At 41.5% G+C, this 16,828-nt stretch overlaps 1 protein-coding gene and 1 pseudogene across 1 annotated transcript in view; one reads left to right on the top strand and one right to left on the bottom strand.

Annotated features, from left to right (window-relative positions):
* The window catches only part of LOC108260062 (RIMS-binding protein 2), a 141,093-nt gene that overhangs the window by 2,439 nt on the left and 121,826 nt on the right, over positions 1 to 16,828 (top strand). The gene's annotated exons all lie outside the window — the stretch shown is intronic.
* Positions 12,154 to 14,071, bottom strand: LOC108260066 (ankyrin repeat domain-containing protein 9-like; annotated as a pseudogene).

The raw sequence follows: 16,828 nt of genomic DNA, 5'->3' as shown, positions 1-16,828 counted from the left end.
AGGCTAAAGATGATCAGTTTAAGGCTGGGCGATTTGGTATGATTTGATTTGAAATGTCTGAGTTTTGTTGTAGTATGTTACTAATTTATTACCTAGTTTAAAATATGACTGCTTGATTAATCCATTACTCAAGTTCATATATGAAATATGATTTTTGAGGGTGAACCAGTAATCTCTTATTATTATATTACTGATGGTCATGTAGCAGTAGTCAGTGTATTATTTGTGTGTGTGTGTGTGTGTGTGTGTGTGTGTGTGTGTGTGTTAGGTGGCATCTGGTATAGCTGTCAGAATGGGTAATGGAGGCGTCATAGACTTGTGCCGCAGCTGTGCTGTCAGATGGATTTGTCACGTTTGTGTTTTTAAGTTAAGACTTCATTTTTTACACACCTTCAGTGAATGAAGGACGGCTCCAGCTTTTAGTTTATGTGCATGCATCTTTTCACACGGTTTTTAAAATATGTGAACGTTCAGTGATGAAAGTTCTTGTGATGTGCTTGGATGTGGAGCTTGGTGTGGATTGAGTATTAATGTGTTCTCTTTAATCTTGACTGAAATGTGGCCTGCTGCTGAGCTGCGATGTTAAAATGCACCATTCTGATGCTACGATCTCAGGAGGAGATGAAAATACAGTGTGGCATTTTGCCTGTGTACGAGAAAGAAAGTGAAAAGAAGGAAGAAAGAGCGATCAGTGTTTCAGTTTAGAAAGCCGAAGTGCACAGTTTAGCCCTCATTAGCTCTATTTGGATGTGATTCATTTTACATGGGAATCTGGGCTAATTTAATTTCTTACCGGGGCTACCTGGTCATTTGACATTGTTCTATAAAATCAATAGTTCTGTAGGAGTGTAAAAAATGTAGTTGTTGTTTTAATGGGCTTTACTGGAAGCACATTAGAAGGAACAAGAAAATAAAGGTAATCAGAAGAAAATACGCAATCCCTCGTGCTGATTAAATTAGCCATCCTAGTAATAGCTACAGAAATTAATATGGAGCCATTTCACATATACTTTAGTTATATGACCCCTCCCCCCCCCCTCCGCAGTTGTGATTGGCTCTGACGCAGAGCCTGCCTGCTTGCAATTGGTGAGCTGAATGCAGCCATCCCACCCCCATTCTCCCTCTTTATCATATAGATACACAAACACACACTGGCATTTTCAGCCAGGTTTCAGCCGAGCTTTCTTCCTCTCGTGATCCTCTCGGATATAATGTAGTCTCGGGGAGAGCACGGATTAGGCAGCAGTGAAGCAGCAGAGGACTGCTCCGTCTTATTCTCCATTCTTCCTGATGTGGCATGATTCCAGAAGAGGAGCATTTAAGAGGGAGAGAGAGAGAGAGAGAGAGAGAGAGAGAGAGAGGAGGAGAGGAAGGATACATAATGTACAAACGTACATGAATATAGAGAAGCTTATTTAGAAAGCATTTGTTTAAATAGGCATTCTGCATGTTTTGACAGATTCTGTGAAGATCCTGTGAAGCAGCAGGAACCATCATCTAATGGGAGCGCACAGAGATGTCGTGGTGTTTCAGACAGCTTTAGAACTGCATCCTTAGGACCGAATTTTTTCTCAGTAATGCACACGTATCCTGACTTGGACTAAATTGTCTCACGCGGACATAAACCCCAGTAAGCAACGTAACACCACCTGAGTTTCTATGTTTCTGAAGGACATTCTGCACAGTTGACTGCTAAGCCCTGTACATTTTACCATTACAGTGTAAGAGAAGAGCTATTGCACTCCAACGTGATACAGTTCTTGCTTTTCTATGAATAAGCACCAGCTTGAGCGCTCGCATACTGTGACTGTGCATTTTTGCTTTTCTACGTGACTCCTGGAGGTTAGTCTTTAACTAATAAGCTGTGCATGTGCATCGCATACGAGCTGATCCTTTTACGTCAAACTCCAGTCAGCCTATGTTGGGTCACTCGTTTTTTTAAAAAGAACCCCTATTGCTTTTCACGTTGTTCTGTTCTGCGTCGTCGACTTACGTTGGAGGATTAAAATGAGAACGGGTTGACGCTTCTTAAGTCTGTATCTCAGCATCGACCGTCGTAATCATCTCAGCCTTGAATGAAACTCCGACACTGCATTCCTGTTGCCTTGCTAGTTAATGTGCTCCTTCTGTGGCAGTATTGACCCCCCTGCTTTACTCAGCGTGCAGTGAAAGGGAGCGATGCATGACCTATGCACCAGACCGGAACCCCCTGAACCCTTGCAGCACTTCTCCCCTATAACTGCCTCCAGTGTGGGTGAACCTGAACCTCCAGCTGGACCAGAACATCCCGAGCAAGAGAAGCCTGAAAAGGAGAAGGGAACGTCAGACACTGTGAACATGGCAAACCTGGGCCGCAGTACCATAACCAACGGGAATGCCAGCATGCTCGGAAAACGTCACCATTCTCTATATGGGGATTTTAACAACCATGAGGCGCAAGGGTTCAGAAAGGTAAGCCGATTGCTGAGAAATGAATACTGAACATCTGTACGATGCAACATCAAAATAAAAACAATGGGGGCAGTCTGGCATAATGTGACTCAACACCAGTAACACTCTGAGTAAACTATAGCTGTGTTTCTGCTCTTATACTTATGTAGTTTTCTAGACAATTTTGTGTCTTGTTTACGTCAGAGCAACTTGTACTAATTTTCTAGAATAAGTAAGGAATAACACATAATAGGGCGTGCTGTTGTAGGAAAATAGTCAAAGACTAAAGCCTGATACAAAGCGAACCCGAAGGTTTTTTCCAACATCAGCGGGTCTTGTAGTGTTTTATTCCACTTAAACCACAGCAACTTGCCAGGGATTACACTGTTTATTAATTTACGAATAACACATTGCACATTTATTTTCCTGTTTAATGCTGTCGGGTGTCTGCGAGACGAGGTAGTTCTTGTAAACGCTCATTCTCACACCGCGTCTCTTTTGTTCTCTCACTTGAAGCTTGGCATGTAACGGGAAAAAGAAAATCCCTTCATCCAAAGATGTTTCAGCGTCGAAAAACTTGACCTCTGACTGTTACAAATCACTGACACTGGAGACTCCTTCCAAAACCGTTAACTAAACATCACCTTATGTGTTCATTTGCCATACGAATTCTTGTGTAAGTTTTTACTATAGAAACAATAACGCATTCGAACGAGCGCGTTAATATAAATCGTGAAAATTAAGCAACACCTTCATTACGTCACGTTCAGTTACGGAATGTAAAGAGAAGCAGAGTGTGTCCATGTCTGTAGAAGACGTCTCCGTGCTGCTCGACAGCGACAAATACGTGTCCTAGAATAGTTTACGTGAAGTCGCTAACGTCTTACGTGTTGGCATGGAAACCTGCCAGCCAAAGATGTTTTGGTTCTGACCTGACTTGTAGTGGACAGAGCATTTAATTTTGTACACACGGACATGTACTTAAATATAACACAGCACTAACTTGCCATGTGGTTCGTCTGTTATGCATTGGAGGTTTTTCCTTGTGTTTTTGGCCCCTGTTTTGGCCATGTTAACACACACATATGTGCAGTCTGAAATAGCGCTGACCAGCCTGTCTGTCTCATAGACGCGCCGAATGTGGGCCAGTTAGCGGTAGCACAGGGGTAATGCATTTAGCAGGAGCTATATTCGGACACAGTGGGTGACCTCAACCCATTTTTTACCGCTTCAGAAAAGAAAAGGGACAGTGGAGGATTCACATCATTCTGTGTCCTTCTAAATCAGTATGGCACTTCAATGACTTCCTGTGACATATAAATGATGGAAGTGAGGAGATTTGGTGAGATGCGCACACATGCACACACACACACACACCACACAACACATGCAACACAAACCTTAAGATATTATGCATGCTGCGGTCTGATATCAACCCTTTTTAAAGTCTATTACTTGTATCTTGCCATGTTTTAAATTATCTGTGTGAACTGGAAACCTGTACCATCATCCATAAAGGAGAATTTGCATCCTGATTGATTTGAGCTGTTATACTCTAGGGTATTGGAGAGTTCAGTGGTAGATTCTAGCATGAGATCATTTATTTATTCATCTGCCTTTAAACACCATCTGATGCAGTAACGCAAAATGTCTTGAGTCAGGCTCGGGCAATCTGCCATTTGTCATTTACAGCACACGGTTGTTCATTCTGCTGACGGACTGGAGATACCCTCTCAGCAATTTGGAGGTGTGTTTTGATGGACAGGAGGTGAGAAAACACGCAAGGAGACTCATAAGCAGGGTTCCTATGTGTATAGTTTCATATGGTCTTGTACTGGTGCATGAGAAAACCTGAATGAAGGCATAACATACTGTCACGTTACTACAATACTGTTGCTTATCTGGGTTTACAAATTTTAAAACTTTGTACATTTGATACATTTTCATGTAGTAAGTGTGTCTCTAAAATGGGCAAAATTGAGTCACATAGTATTTAAAATCTGAGCAGAGATGGTATTGTCTAAACAATGAACAAATATACTGCGTTTTAAATTTTTTTTTTGTTTTACTGTCATTGTCATTTTATTGTTTTATGGAGAAATGTGTTCCTGACACAACTGACTTTTTTTATACTGATAAAGTATTTACATTGTAGTTAATTAATTGAACATTAAAAAAAGACATTATAATTCATGCAACAATACCAAAAGCTAATTAATAATAAATAAATTAGACACAAATTCATTCATGTGTCATTCTCTGTGCTCAAATCTACGCTCATTTCTATGCTTGTTTCTACTGGAAAGTTGAAGATTGAAAAAAATATATATATACACTTTCCAATCTTTAGCTGTCCAGTTTTGGTGAATGTGTGCCCAATGTAGCCTTAGATTCCTGCTTTTAGCTGACAGGACTGATGTGGTCGTCTGCTGTTGTAGCCCATTCGCCTCACGGTTTGGCGTGTTGTATGTTCCGAGATGCTTTTCTGTTCACCAGAGATGTAAATAGTTGTTAATTCAGCTACTGTAGCCTTCCTGTCAGATCATCTGGCCATTCTCCTCTGACTTCTCTCATCAACAAGGCGTTTTTTCCACCCTTAAAAAATGCTAGAAGGTTTATCTCTTTCTGTCTTCGCACCATTTTGTGTAATTTCTAGAGCCTGTTGTACGTGCAAATCCCAGGAGATCAGCAGTTTCTGAAATACTCAAACCAGCCCATCTGGCTCCAACAATCGAGTCACTGAGATTGCACCCCCCCCCCCCCCCCCCCCCCCCAATTTTGAGGTTTGCTGTGAACATTAACCAAAGCTCTTGACTTGTATCCGCATGATTGTATGCATTGCACTGCTGCTACATGATTGCCTGTCTGGATGATTGCATGAATGAGCAGATTTACAGGTGTTCCTATAAAAGTGACTGGCGAACGTATGTTGTATGAAGTACGCACAGAGTAAATGCCATAGATTTTCCATTCGGTGTGAGGCCTGTGGATAAACACTCAAAGCCCCAGTGTAGGGTATTGACCTCTTTTAGGAAATCTAAAAATATTTGGCAGATAGCAGTGGCAGGGTGTATTCAGCAATGCAGGTCGCAGTAGTTACACCAGCAAGCTTTTACAATGACCAAAAAGGGCTTTTTGTGAGGTTGGAAGGGGTGAGGATTTTTCAGGCTGTTAGAAGAGGTTTGCAGAGTCTTAAGTGAGTTCAGTGTATTGCATGAGATAACCAGAGCTTTCTGGTTTCTAAGATTAGGAGAAGCTCATGTATTTAACTGCATATCATTATCACTTGCCTTCTCATAACATTACAGCTGCTTGTGCAAAATGGTACTGGAAAGAGACAGAGGCAGAGTATGTGCACTACTACGATTGTTGTTTGCTCTGTATAGGATTGCTAGCATTGCAGAGGAGTGAGGAGGTAGGATGTGCAGTTCTTGACATCATTAAGGGTCTATTTCCATTTGAGGCGGAGGCAGAAGGTGCGTGTGTGTGTGAGAGAGAGTTTGAGGATGATTGCATACAACAGAATTAAAACCTCTAGAATTAAATGAAGCTAATCCAGTGAGCGATACAAAATAAAACCATGAACAAGATTTTCTTTGGGGGCTTATGGTTGGCTCATATCTTTCGAAATATGAAAGGTCAGAGCTGAATTTTTACCACTAGCCTTTAAAGGGGTAAACTGACCTCATGTTCAGCCCAAAAGGCAAGATGATGGCAGTGTGGAAATGCGTGGGTTGAAGTGAGTGTTAATTATACAGAGGCTGTGTGTTTGTTAATCCTCCACACTGCTGTAGGCCATAATTCAGAGGCACAGATTAGCATCATCTGTATCGCAGCCATTTTTAGAGCTACTTATTAACTGTTGGAGAAGTCTTGGAAATTGCAGTTGTTAGGGAAGAATGGAGTCGGGTCTGAAGGGTCAGTTGTTACACTATCTATTGCTCAAATCAGTGGTAAGCTAGCTACAATGGTGACACTCACTCTGAGCATGCTCAGTAGCCAACTCTGTCTGCCTGCAAGAGAACGGCAACTTAAATTGCATAATGGTTTTCAGGAAGAAATGAGTTCTCTAATTGGTGTATTGATTTAGGTTACCTAATTTGTTTCACATAGTGCCTTTTTTTAAAATGGTGGACATCTAACTTGAGTGACAACTTGTGATGATTTCATCCCAAGATTGTGTGAGATTGGGTTTGACCAATTAATGGTCTGCACTATTTCTAGCTCCACCCATGTCCCTGTTTGTTTCTCTTGCCACACCAGCAAGAGTAGGAATAGAGTTCAACATGGTGGAAATGGACACCTTATTGTGAGCTTGATACAATAGTCATGATTCAGAAGTGCACTTTATGTCCATCTAATGGGCTGTACATGAGGAGAGTTGTAAAGCAAGAAACTGTTTTTCCCCTTTATTGTGTTAAATAAAAGTAAGTGTCACTAATTCTCCATATGCCTTAGTTTTGGTTTTGGTCCTCCACTGTTTTGTCATTGGCTTCTTCCTCAATTGTGTTCACCTGTTTTGTGTTTTCTCCCTTGAGTAGTTTGCTTGCTTACACCCTGGTGTTTTTATGTCTTATTGCAAAGGCTTGCCAACTTGTTGAGTTTTGTCCCTTGCCTTGTTGACCGACGATTCTTTTGTATTTGCTTTTTGTCTGGTCTAATCTTGAACTTCTGTCACTGACCATTACCCTCATTTCTGATTTCAGACATAAAACTCCTGCAGGTGGATTCTTACACATCGTTTGAGTCCTGTTCATTACAGGATATTGTGCCAAATCACGATTGGTACTGGGTAATTTCTTCTCTTGAAATCTCTTGAACCGTTATCTTGACTCCTTCATGCCACCAAGAGGCTCATCTAACAAACTTCACTTGAGCGAAAGGTCGTCCCACAAGGAGAAATGATGAATAGTAGGTAGGGAAATGCTAAAAACAGTACTGGAACGTGCGGTGAAGCAAAGTCAATGATGGAACAAGCCGCCCTATTTTTGACATGGACACATTGTGTGGGGAGGAAGCGAGTGTTTGGAGAAAGGTGGCCTAGCTTCCTATTCTGGATACAGGAAAATAACTGATCTCTTCAGAGACTGAGAGTAATCAAGGAGTTTCCAACCTTCACCATTCCACCACTGGGAGAATTTGAAGAAGACTATAAAGTGATCTTTAGTGAGGAATATGAATTTGATTATAAAGTGAGGAAGCGCACAAGTCGTGCCATGCTCAGAAACCGTCATTTGAAGTCTACAGCAGAGCGAGGATGTAGGGGAATAATAATTCTCCGTTTTAAATGAATCATCTCGTATTAACTCTTCTTTTGTCTGCTGAGACGAGCCTTGTAGGGGAACTCATGTATGCATGCTAAAAAATACTTTAGCCTAAATTTAGTGCTTTTGATATCTTAAGTTCTAGCTCATATCATGATCTTTTTATTTTGAATACGCTTAAGTTGTGAAGGAATGCAATAAAAGAAACGACAAACATCAGTTGAAGCGTACGTTTTAATCTGACCAGAAGAATAAGTTTGGGAGCAGCTACAGTGAAAAACGTGGCCTACTGCCTTTGGTAAGGCAGTGAAGAAGAACGTAGGCCTAATCTGGAAAAGCAGTGAAAAACCTGGCCTGCTGCCACAAGCCACAGTGAAGAACATACTGCTTCGTGAACTGCAGTGAAAAGGTATTGTTTGGTGTGGTGTAAAACATTGCCATCCATGGACATGTACAACGTAGCCATTGGAGAGTGAGCAACGATCGCCAGCATCCCAGGGAATACTGTACGAGCAGCCCCTTGTGAAGTCTCCGTCCCGCACTCAACGTAAACGACCTGCCTACCCATCCTGGCATTCATCCAACGTGACCTCGCGAGCTTCAGTTCAGCGTGAAGATGGAACCCAGAAGAAGACGGTGCTGCAGCTGCCAAGAACGGCCACAGGGAAGCAACAACGCGACACCTTTGGACAATTGAGTTTGTGAACATTCATTACATCTGGATTCCAGGTCAGACTGTACATTTACATTTCTCAGTTTTGTTTAAATTGTTATTTATTGCAATTCCAATTTATTATTTGAAACAAAGGAAAAATGAGAACTGCATCTGAATAGTTTTGTAAGTTGAATAGCAGTGTGTGTATATAACGTACTTGTTTGATCATTTGAAAGTGTGTATTTTCCTGGTCATTCTAGTTTACCTTTCATCATTTAATATTTCAGTAGTGTTGTTTCAAAATAGTTTACTAAAATGGATCAAAGCACACCAGATGTTTGTGTACTAGAAGGAGTACTACAGGCTCTAGAAAACGAGAAAACAGAATTAGAGAAGGAATTAGAAACTGAACTTGAAACCTCAGAGAAACAAAGAATTGAAGAACGGTTAGCTGAAATTAATAAAGATCTCCAAATACATAGGATAGGGCTCCATGAGCCAACACCTGGCGCTGAACAAGCAGTCAGGCGGTCAGAAAGAGAAAAACACCCAACAGAAAAGATGCTTGAGCTCATTAAACAGGAGAGCACAAAAAAGGAAAGAAAGTTCATGTTGTATATCAGACTTAGGCGAAATGATAAGAACCTTGGAAAAGTATGAGTCAGAATTAAAGCAGGAATATAAGAGCTTACGTGCACTGACCACACCAGCCCAAGATATACGAAGGAGAATGGATATCTGCACATCAGTGACTTCTGAAATAACTACACTTCTGAAAGTGCGTTACGCAGACGCTGATAAAGAGTTTAATGCAGAAGCTGTTAAGGAAACTCTTTCAAAATTACTCCAGAGAGAAGACGCAAGGTCAATTTATGAGTCAACTGTGTCAAGAGCTGGAGTGGGTAGTGTGCAAGATAGTCAAGTGTCAGTAAAGAAAGCAGAGGCAGCGGCACGCTTGGCATCGGAACGTGCTGAACTTAACAGGGAAAGGGAAATATCTGCACAAAGAAAAGAGGTGCTAGCTCAGCAAGAGAAGTTAAAACTGATGGAAGAACAAAGGAATCTTGAAGCTATGGAAGCTGAATACAATGTATATGCTGAAGAGGAATTAAAGTTGAATGCTGAAATAGGAGAAACTAGAGAAATCTTCACTTTGTCTCCAAGTCAGCTTCCAGTGCAGCATAACAGTACTCCATGCACCCAGAATCCCAAAGACCTTCCAATCCCTTTTTGTTCTGAAAGCAAAATAGAACCAAAATCAAATGAAGCCTCGCTAGTTCAAGCATTAAAAGAATCCCTGGCAATGACTAGACTTCCAGCACCAGAGCCGTTCATGTTTACAGGAGATCCACTTAAATTCACTGAATGGCGTACCTGCTTCAAGGCCTTAATCGAAACAAGTTGCACAAAGACAGCTCATAGGCTATATTACTTGAAAAAATACATCAGTGGAGAAGCACTTTCTGTGTTAGAAGGAACATTTTATAGAAGTGATGAGGAAGCCTACACACAGGCTTGGGATGCCCTTAACAAACGTTATGGTCACCCCTTCATAGTTCAAAGAGCATTCAGGGGGAAGCTGAGTAGCTGGCCCAAGATTGGACCAAAGGAATCGCTGAAATTAAGGGAATTTAGTGATTTCCTCATCTCCTGCAAGAATGCAATGCCTTACGTTCATGGTCTAAAGGTTTTAGATGATTGTCAAGAAAATCAAAAGTTGTTACAAAAACTTCCTGACTGGGCAACAACCCGCTGGAACCGGTACGTCACTAAAGCACTAGATGAAGGGAAGCCATATCCTGCCTTTAAGGAGTTCTCAGACTTTGTAGCCGAAGAGGCACGTGTTGCTTGCAATCCAGTTTCTTCTGTTTTTGCATTAAAACAAGCAGATGAGAAAAATGGAAAGGAACAGAAGCGTCTCAAAGCCAGCACTCTAGCAACGTCAACAAAGGTGTTTCAAAGATCAAGCTTCACTTCAAAGGACTCAAGTGCATCAGGAAGTTCTACAACCAACTCTCCTGCCACTCAAACCAAAAGACAAATAGATTGTGTGTGCTGTCAACAAAATCACTTTATTTATAAATGTGAAAGGTTTGCAGCGATGCCTCTAGAGGAAAAGAAAAAATTTGTCATTAGCAACAATATGTGCTTTGGGTGCCTCAGAGTCGGACATGTTGCAAAAAATTGCAGAAAGAGGGCTACTTGCACTATTTGTAGACGAAGTCATCCATCTCCACTTCATGAAGAACGCCCTGTAGGAGAAAAGCTAGAAGCATTACCACAAAAGGACAACTCTTCCATTGCCTTATGCATCTCCTATAGGTCTCCTATAGTGAACAGTGGACTAGTTCAACAAACAGACTTTAAAACCATAATGAACTTTCCTTTACTTTCACACTATCCGTTGTTACCCAGATGAGGATGGGTTCCCTTCTGAGTCTGGTTCCTCTCAAGGTTTCTTCCTCATATCATCTCAGGGAGATTTCCCTCACCGCCGTCGCCATCGGCTCGCACAATAGGGATAAATTCACACACTTCAAATCTGTAACCTGTCCAACGACATATATGTTTCTATAAAACTGCTTTGAGACAATGTTCACACAATGATTCACCTCTACCTTTGGTTTCCGTTGCCTGTATCGAGTAAACAATTTGTTTTGTTTATGCCAGTGTCCAGTAAACAATTTCGCCAGTGTCAAGGAAATCATTTTTTTTCTGTTATTACCATAAAATTATTATCTTTGGTAATCAGTAACGCTACAATACGTAGAGAATAGTTTGATACTCCTTTGAGACCAGATCAGTATCTTAATCTAAACTCTCAGTTATTGTACAACACGACACTGATTAGCATACAGTATATGTGTATGGTAGGCCTGGACAATAATTCACTATCAATATATATCGCGATATAATTTTTTTCAATATTGGTGATATGATTTTTAAACACATTTCCGATATTTCGATATACATTAAAACATTTGTCACTGACTGACGTTCAGGGCGCAGGAATCAGTTTGTTGTATTCAAGCCGAGGAGAATGAGCAGAACACAATTAGCTACGTGCGTGATGACGTAAACCACAGGCACGCAGCCAGTACTCGGCAGTGTTAAGCTAAGCTCCAACACGGCAAGTTTTCGCTATATGAGTACCCCTGACCGTGATACAAATGCGATTGAGCGAGCTTCCACAAGTGAAGAGAAAGCAGACGAAGTAGTCGATAAGAGAGGAAAGACTAATTCTGTGGTATGGAAGTGGTTGGGCTATCTAAGCTCTGATAAACTTCAGGTTTCAGTGCGCTGCAAAATGTGTCGGAGAGCGGTGCCGACTAGCAGCAGGAACACGTCAAATCTGTTCCACCATCTGAAGCAGTTCCACCCGATAGAATATTCTAAGAGTCAGAAGATGAGGCATCATAAAGGTTTACGCCAACCTTTTGTTTATTTGACGGTGATTTCACATTTCTTGTTTGTATGAAAGTTAAATTCAAATAAAAGGTGAACGTTCATTTATTTATGCCATTTTCATTTCTAAATTATTATATAGTTTTATAGGAGAAGGCAGTTTTTCTGAGGATTTATATTGTTCATATCGATATCGGCATTATATCGTATCGACTGAAATTAAGAAATATATCATGATATACATTTTGGCCATATTGTCCAGCCCTAGTGTATGGATATGCACGTTAGTGTCTTTTAGCCATATTCAAGTCATTTCCAATTCTTATTATATATCCACCATCCTTGACAGAATAATATATGGAATAATACAGTGATGCCAAAAGCTGTGGCCTCGAAAAATGTAATTCACACATTTATTGATTCCATTATTTACTCTTTCAATCTCTCAAGCACTCTCCGTCAACTCTGCAAGCTTACAGACATACTGAGAAGCAAAGAACACTACAGATAACAGATCGAGAAATGGAGATACACACTGACTTCTTTTCGGATGCCTAAAAGATATATTGATATAAATTAGAAACAAAACAAAACGGACTCCAAGCAGTTTCCCGGTATGTTTCAGTGGGACTGTCAGGCCTCTGTTAGGACTGCATTAAGGGCTGAGTTAGGGGTTTCAGAGAAGCCGGAATGGGTAGTTTGTCCAGACTTTTTGGAAATTCTTCTGGTGGCAGCTGAGACAGGATTCTTTGCTATGAGAAAGAGCCTTCCTGGAATCCTCCCGACGAGGTAGTTAAACTGTTCCTCTCCCAGAATTTTAGACCAGCACTGCGGATCCTTTTCTAGTGAGCTCTTCATTTTGAACCGCACCTCAGGCATGAACATGAGCAGGTTCTCAAGGCACAGCTTCCTGGCACCTGTGTTCACTTTGGAGGTCCAAAGCTGCTCAAGGATGAGATCCAGCGGTGTCATACCCTTGTGGTCCTCAGCTTGCGGTGAAGCCCCATTTCCCAATAACATCATGACGGCGTCTGAGCGTGATAGCTCACATGCTAGATGAAGTGGAGTTTTGCAGTCCTCCATTTGGCCACATCCACCTCGGTTCATGTATGAGCGCAGAGTGGGCATTCTATGTGCCACCTGAAGAATGAGAGCCATGATGTCCATCCTGTCATAGCAGACAGCCATGGCCAGGTGTGGAGCAGTTGATGAAGAGCAGCAGAAATACTCCCCTGGCCTGGCTAGAGCGCTGTCTGGGAACTGATTCAGCAGATATCGTGCATAAGCTCTGTGGTCGTACTCCATGGCATACAGAAGTGCTTCGGAAGGACAGTATGTCCGTAGCTGGGTGTCTTCTTCCCAGTGAAATATCTCCATTTTGCGGATGTCCTCCAACATACACACAGGTTTATGGTCCCGCACAGCTTGGTAAAAAAAGATGAGAGGAGTTTGCCCTCCTTGCACGGGTCATCCATCTCTCCAGCCTGCAGCACGTATTATATGAGAATTTAGAACACGTTCAGTCGTCACACAAACACATGTCATTAATACCTAAAGTTTAGATAATGCCTAATGACCGTGTTCTCCTGCTGTAAAACCACTTCATCGTGAACTCTGCGTTCTCGGTATTCAGGAGCAGATATAACGGTCAGATATAACGGTCAGTGCGCATGCGCAGAGGCGACGCTGGCACGAGAGCGTTGCGTGTTGCCATGGCGATGCGCCACATTTCGCCTACTGGCCTGAAACATCAAAATATTCCTTTTATACATCATGTTTTATTTTGTGTACCAGCCATCTAAACTCATCAAGCCCATAGCTTTCTCAAATACCAGCCATCTAAACTCATCAAGCCCATAGCTTTCTCAAATACCAGCCATCTAAACTCATCAAGCCCATAGCTTTCTCAAATACCAGCCATCTAAACTCATCAAGGCCATAGCTTTCTCTGTCACGGAACGGGACTGGAGGCGGATGCAGGTGCAGGTCACACTCTTTATTATTTAAACAAGAAACAAATGAACAGATAAACAAACACAGGGAGCGCGGTCTCTACTGACTATACACACTCTGGTCTCCTAGCTACGACCGCTAGCATGCTACACCTTAGCATATACCGTTAGACTTCCTTGACGAACCAAACCAACTATAATACTGCGCGATGTGCGCAGTCACACGGGGGGTTTAAATAACAAACCTAATTAAACTAAAACATTAACACCTGGGGCAAATCAGAGACATGCTCAAACTTAACTCAGTGTCCAAGTGGGAAGTGAACGAAAACAAAAGAGTCACGTGACCAGTCAGCGGCCGTACCGCAGTGCCCTCTGCTGGCCGTGGCGTAACATTCTCAAATAAGTGCACTTTTTTTTTGGTAATCTCGCGATGTTTATATTTGTTTATTTAATTTTAAAAAAGTGTGACGTGCTGAGCTGCAGTCGGTGTGACGTTCGATATTCGATATTCGCGGAAATTAATGGACCGTCTGTAAAGTTACACACGACATTGTTAAACACGGTTCTAACTTCAACAGCATTTGAAGGGAATGACTTACAGTCACACAACCAAGTGTACAGTGTTCATCTAGATGTCAGCTATAACGCACACCTCTTAGATTTCTGATATTTAACCTTACAATGCATGAACCAAAAAAACCCTTCACGAATGCATAAAGGGGGTCAAAATGACCCGTACTGAATTGAATGGTTTTTTTTTTAAAAATAGATGTCCTATTAATGAAATTATATATATATATATATATATATATATATATATATATATATATATATACACACACACACACACACACACATATATATACAGTATCTCACCAAAGTGAGTGCACCCCTCACATTTTAGTAAATATCTGATGATATCTTTTCCTGTCACGACACTGAAGAAATGACACTTTGCTACAGTGTAAAGTAGAGAGTGTACAGCTTGTGTAACAGTGTACATTTGCCGTCCGCTCAAAATAACTCAAAATAACACACAGCCATTAATGTCTAAACCGCTGGAAACAAAAGTGAGTACACCCCTAAGTGAAAATGTCCAAATTGGGCCCAGTTAGCCAGAGGTTGAAGGGGTGGGGGTCAGCCTGTCAGTCCTCAGACCATACGCCGCACACTGCATCAAATTGGTCTGCATGGCTGTCGTCCCAGAAGGAAGCCTCTTCTAAAGATGATGCACAAGAAAGCCCACAAACAGTTTGCTGAAGACAAGCAGACTAATGACATGGATTACTGGAACCATGTCCTGTGGTCTGAGGAGACCAAGTTAAACTTATTTGGTTCAGATGATGTCAAGCGTGTGTGGCGGCAACCAGGTGAGGAGTACAAAGACGAGTGTGTCTTGCCTACAGTCAAGCATGGTGGTGGTAGTGTCATGGTCTGGGGCTGCATGAATGCTGACGGCACTGGGGAGCTACAGTTCATTGAGGGAACCATGAATGCCAACATGTACTGTGACATACTGAAGCAGAGCATGTTTTTTTGCCAGCACTTTTGTTGCCAGCGGTTTAGACATTAATGTCTGTGTGTTGAGTTATTTTGAGGGGACGGCAAATTTACACTGTTACACAAGCTGTACACTCACTACTTTACATTGTAGCACAGTGTCATTTCTTCAGTGTGTCACAGGAAAAGATCTCATCACATATTTACACACAAGGTTTCTTCCTCATATCATCTTAGGGAGTTTTTCCTCACCACCGTCGCAACCGGCTCGCTCATTAGGGATAAATTCACACACTTAAAATCTGCATCTGGTGCTTATATATTTCTGTAAAGCTGCTTTGAGACAATGTCCATTGTTAAAACTGCTATACAAATAAATAAAATTGAATTGAATTGAATGTGAAACACACTGTTCTTCCCTAGAAATTCATCCCTGCAAGACCTTTTTTAATTGCTAACCAGACTAAGACATGTAGCTTTCTTCTTTACAGCACCAAAGAGGAATTTGGTCTTTTCTGTGGAGGCCACTCAGGGACTTGCCCGTGTCATCTTAAGATTAGACTACTGCAACTCTCCCTTGGCTTCACATGCAAGCCATCAAACACTGAAATAGCTACACACCTTTCTTGAGTCTCTCAATGTTGAACTGAAGCCAAAGCCATGTTTATGAATAACTGTACCTAGAGCATATAAGAAAAGAAAAACCAGTGGCCCTAGAACAAAGCCTTGTGGAACACTAAATATTTATTTTGTACAGATAGAGAAGCCTCCATAAACATTTACAAACCAATAAATGATGGTCAGATAAGACCAGAGCCAGGAAAGAACCATTACTTTAAGCCCAACAAAAAAAATGTCTGTTTAAACGATTATTGAAGCAGCACTATGCCCAAGTAATACAAACAAGTAGACACGACCCTGATCAGAGGCCAGTAATACGTGATTTACTACCTTAATCAGTACACATTCCATATCGACTGAAAGTTTTCATGCATATGCTTCCTATGCATGTATCAGCTTAGCTGTTGAGGTACAACATTTTTTAGAATCTTAAAGACGATGAGGAACTTAGATAACGGCATATGGTTTGACAGCTGACAAAGTCAAGATCAGCTCTCCTACATTTGACTGTTATTATAACAACCACAACTGCAAAGTAGATGTCTACTTTTGTGATCAAAAAAATGTACAATTTCTGGATCATCCATGTGCATGCTATAAATTGTGGCACCTTTCTGTCCATCCATCTCAGCCCTTTTCTCCCATAATTCCAGCAGTCTGGAGAGAGAGAAGGATGACTGGATCTTTTTCTTTCTCTGTTCCACTTTCTCTTCTTGGGCACAATCACACACTACAGACCATTTGGAAATGCCGATCAACCTACAACGCATGTCTTTGGACAGAAGGAGGAAACCAGGGTACCTGGAGGAAACCCCTGAAGCACAGGGAGTGCATGCAGGCTCCGCACACACAGGGCAGAGCCGGGATTCAAGCCCCCATCCCCAAAGGAGTGAGGCAAACATGCTAACCACTTCATTATTAGGCTTAGATTATGTGGAGCATTCACCATACAAGTCTCTATATAGAATGTTGGTTGTTCTTTGCAAAGTTATTCTATT

This window comes from Ictalurus punctatus, chromosome 28 (genome assembly GCF_001660625.3).
Source record: "Ictalurus punctatus breed USDA103 chromosome 28, Coco_2.0, whole genome shotgun sequence".
NCBI classification, from domain to species: Eukaryota; Metazoa; Chordata; class Actinopteri; order Siluriformes; family Ictaluridae; genus Ictalurus; species Ictalurus punctatus.
The sequence above is the reverse complement of the archived record's forward strand: the minus strand, read 5'-3'. Positions and strand labels throughout refer to the sequence as shown.